This window comes from Erythranthe guttata, chromosome 3 (assembly GCF_056151865.1).
Source record: "Erythranthe guttata isolate IM_541 chromosome 3, IM_541, whole genome shotgun sequence".
NCBI classification, from domain to species: Eukaryota; Viridiplantae; Streptophyta; class Magnoliopsida; order Lamiales; family Phrymaceae; genus Erythranthe; species Erythranthe guttata.
Window position 1 is genome coordinate 2,215,358 of NC_142535.1, and position 3,660 is coordinate 2,219,017.

Below are 3,660 nucleotides of genomic sequence, written 5' to 3' on the forward strand. Positions count from 1 at the left end.
TTTTTTTCTTTTCGGAGAAGAAGAAGGACCTTATAAAAAAATTTCGACCGAACTCCAAGGGTTAATTTTTCAAAAATCTCCACTTATTCTACCTTATACACATTGGTTAAAAGAAAGAACACCGTTTCTCCAAGGCTCAATCAAAGTTCGAATGATAAAAATTTAAAGGTAGGCTTGAAAGGCTCAAGCGGTTCAAAGATGGCCCAAATCACTTCCCAATTTACTCAACAATTTAATATTTCACTTTATAAATTCATAAGACAAGTTCTAAAACCGAATAGCATATGATATAACATAAATTAACTCAAATTTTAAAACACAAAACTTTCAACCAAAGCAACGCATAATTCGAGATTCCTAACAATGACTCCTTCTTACGACACTTTGAATCAAAAGCTCACCAAAATTCGATCAAAATGAAGATAAAACAAGCAATTTCATAATTAAACATCGACCATCTTTCATCATCATGATTCATCGAAGCATTTATCTCAAGCAATTTTTTTTTTTTCGAAAGAAAAAACTAAAATAAAATAACTCAAATAAAAAAAACTTAAGGCATGCAAACTAAAAAATTAAAGCACATAGAAACAAGTAATTTTCCACCCCCAAACTTAAAATTTACATTGCCCTCAATGTAATTAACACGAAGTTTAAGGATAGAATACACCTGAATAAGTCGTCTTGGCCGTCTCCGGTTTTCTCTCCACCCTCGCCTTTATTATGCTTCTGTTGAGTTTCGCAGGGCCGTATGAGATTTTGAACTATTTTCCGCACGGCCGTGCGATTTGCCAAAATTGGGCAGTAGCTTCCAGATTTTTCACACGGCCGTGTGAAATTAAGCCTTGTTTTGGGACGGCCGTATGAGCTGCAAAATTGCGATTTTTGGTCCTAAAAATTAAAAACATGTTTAATTTATTAGCTTGCATGCTTATAAAATAAATAAACAAAATAAAACAAGAAAAAAAAAAAAAAAACGAAAATCTCGGGTTGCCTCCCGAGAAGCGCTAAGTTTATAGTCTTCAGCCATACTTTGTTCTTGCTCTTCAATTCCTTAGCTTTTGAACCCATCTCCTTACTTCCTTTTGGAGAAAGTCTTGAATAAATGGGTTGATCCGATTCTTCTTTCGACTGGTTCGCTTAGGAATGCCCTTGAATTTATTCTTCTTGATGTCATGAGGCTTGCCAACATCGTCTTTTATCACGGTGTTTTGAGTAGGTGTTGTAACCAACTCAACCTTTTTCTTTTGTTCTCCTACATGCACATTAGTATCCACAAAATTCTTTAAATCATGTAATTTAACAAGAAAAAGTTTAGAATCACTTACCTCATCAAGAAGATAACATCCATTAGCCGTAATAGGCTGTTCATCCACCCGGTACACCTTGAAGATCACTGTTTCGTCCCCCACACTCATTCTTAGCTCTCTCTTCCCTACATCAATAATTGACCTACCGGTTGCTAAGAAGGGGCGTCCTAAGATAAGGGGAATATTTTCATCTTCCTCTATGTCTAGTACTAGAAAATCGGCCGGGAGTATAAACTTATCTACCTTGACCAATACATCCTCCACTATACCTAAAGGGTGAGTAAAATATCTATCGGCTAGCTGCAAGGTCACAGAAGTGGGCTGAATTTCTCCTAAATTCAATTTCTCATAAATTGATAAAGGCATTAAATTTACGCTCGCCCCTTGATCACACAATGCCCGCCCAAAATACCTTGTACCTATTGTGCATGGAATGGTACAACTCCCCGGATCTCGAAGCTTCGGTGGGATTTTATTTGAAAGGATAACACTACTTTGCTCATTGAGGTCTACTATTGCTGCACACTCCGGAAGCCTCATCTTCTTCGATACAAGTTCCTTTATAAACTTAACCCAATTTGGCATATACTTAAGTGCCTCAACAAAAGGAATATTAACATGCAACTTTTTAAGATAATCCAAAAATAACTGAAATTGCATATCAAGCTTGGAGTTTTGACAACGTTGAGGGAAAGGTACCTTGGGAGTAGATTCACTTACTGCGATCTTTGTGTTGCTTGGCCCGACCTCGGTCTTTTCTTTGGGCTCCTCTACAATAGGAGGTGGTGCAACGGACTTTTTAGGACCTTCCTCTAATTGCCTCCCATTTCGCAAAGTTACTGCATTGCACTGCTCGATGTTGCTCTTTCGAGGATCTTCCGTATTCGACGGCAGTGCTCCCGATGGCCTCGCGTTTAGCTGGGTTGCAAGTTGACCCATTTGTGTCTCAAGGTTCCGAATGGATGCTTGGGTTGACGTCATGAATTTTGCTAAGATATCAGCGAGGTCTACTTCTTGGGCCGGAGCTTGAGGTGGATTTTGGAATCCGGGAGCTGGCCTTTGTCCTTGCTGATTTCCTCCCCATCCAAAGTTGGGGTGATCTTTCCATCCCGGATTATAAGCGTTGGAGTACGGGTTCTTCTGTTGTCGATTAGTTTCATGCACATAATTTAGAGACTCTGTTTCTTCTACGCACTGGTCGGGAACTTGGACTGCATGGACTTGCTGAGTTTGCAATGCTGCTACTTGCTTTGATAGCTTCTCTAATTGGGCAGTGATTGCGTTGACCCCGTCTAACTCCAAAATTCCTCCCGTCTTTATGGCTCCGCTATTGGACCGGTCCGATGCCCGCATGTATTTATTCCTAGCGATTTGCTCCAAAAGTTTGTATGCTTCGTCATAGGTCAAGCTCATGAACATACCGCTAGCTGCTGAATCGAGCACCGTTCTCGATTTATCTTGCAATCCGTCATAAAATATTTGAAGTTGCCGCCACTCTTGAAGACCATGATTGGGGCATCTCCGAATTAATTGTTTGAACCGCTCCCACGTCTCGAATAACACTTCACCGGCATCTTGTATGAAATTTTGTATTTCTCTCCGGATTCTCTCAGTTTTTGTTGGGGAGTTGTATGTGTTCATGAAGAGTTGCGCTAGTTGGGGCCAAGATGAGATGGAGTGTTGTGCACGAGTTTGTAACCATTCTCGGGCTGCACCTTGTAAATAGTGCTTGAACAGGCGGAGTTGCAGTGCTTCGGGTGATACTCCGTTCATCTTGTGCGAATCACACGTTTTGAGGAAGTTGACCAAGTGGAGATGCGGATCTTCATGAGCTAATCCGCTGAACAACCCATTGTTTTGGAGCATAGTGAGGAGTCCCGCTCGAATTTCGAAATTGTTGGCTTCAATGGGGGGCTGCTGGATGCTCGATTGAAACCCATTGAGTGTTGGAACGGTGTACTCATGCAATGCTCGTTGACGAGGTGGTGGATTAATTAGCTGGCGTTGCCCTTGCTCATTGACGATTTCTCTCGCCGCATTCGGTAAGCGCCCTTGGTCATCTCCCCTATGATTATTCTCTTCTTCCATTCGCATAAAAAGTACATAAACAAAAATAATAAAAATAAAATAAGCAAAGAAAATAATTAAATAAAATAAATAAAACGGCTGAAGTAAGAAAAATTGCTCAAATTTAATATTAGGATAAATAGATAATTTAGCCGTATTCCCGGCAGCGGCGCCAAAACTTGTTGGGTTCTAAATACCTAACACACAAGTGCACGTATCGCAAACAAGTAGTAAAAGTGGACTCGTGAGAGTCGGATGTCGATCCCACAGGGAATACTCAAAT

General features: G+C 40.4%; 1 non-coding gene across 1 annotated transcript; it reads left to right on the plus strand.

Annotated features, from left to right (window-relative positions):
• The first annotated feature begins 2,811 nt into the window (after positions 1-2,811).
• LOC148771498 (small nucleolar RNA R71) lies at positions 2,812-2,918 on the plus strand. Its single transcript, XR_016030605.1, has one exon. It is a non-coding gene; the product is annotated as a small nucleolar RNA R71 (small nucleolar RNA).
• The last annotated feature ends 742 nt before the right edge of the window (positions 2,919-3,660 follow it).